This window comes from Alligator sinensis, unplaced genomic scaffold (assembly GCF_000455745.1).
Source record: "Alligator sinensis unplaced genomic scaffold, ASM45574v1 scaffold140_1, whole genome shotgun sequence".
In the NCBI taxonomy this organism is placed as follows: domain Eukaryota; kingdom Metazoa; phylum Chordata; order Crocodylia; family Alligatoridae; genus Alligator; species Alligator sinensis.
The window spans coordinates 3,329,276-3,329,657 of NW_005841836.1; the positions used below are offsets into that span (position 1 = coordinate 3,329,276).

The 382-nt window shown below is 63.6% G+C and overlaps 1 protein-coding gene across 1 annotated transcript in view; it reads right to left on the reverse strand.

The window, feature by feature from the left end:
• The window catches only part of THBD (thrombomodulin), a 38,736-nt gene that overhangs the window by 2,983 nt on the left and 35,371 nt on the right, over positions 1-382 (reverse strand). The window lies entirely within an intron of this gene.

The following is a 382-nucleotide window of genomic DNA, read 5'->3' on the forward strand; positions in this document are numbered from 1 at the left end:
CGCCCCAACCCGCCGAGCCCCGCTGGAAGCCCTCGAGCCCCGTAGAAAAGCCCCACTGGGAGCCCCCACACCCTAGTGCAAATCTCTCAGCCTCAATGGACGCCTCCGAGCCCCGTTGAACATCTCCGAGCCCCACTGGAAGCCCCCACCCCCTAGGGAAAATCCTGGAACACCGCTGGAAGCCCTCAAGTCCTACTGAAAATCCCCCAGCCCCGCTGGAAGCCCTGGAGCCCCCTCAGAAGCAGTGGCAGGGCTCAGAGCTGTTCTGGAGGGGGTGGATCTGTACTCCCAACAGGACAGAGGTGAGCAGGGGGGCAGCTGGCTTGAGGGCATCCTATTTGGGAAGCCTCACAGTTCTCTTGGAGGGGAGCCCATCTGCCCC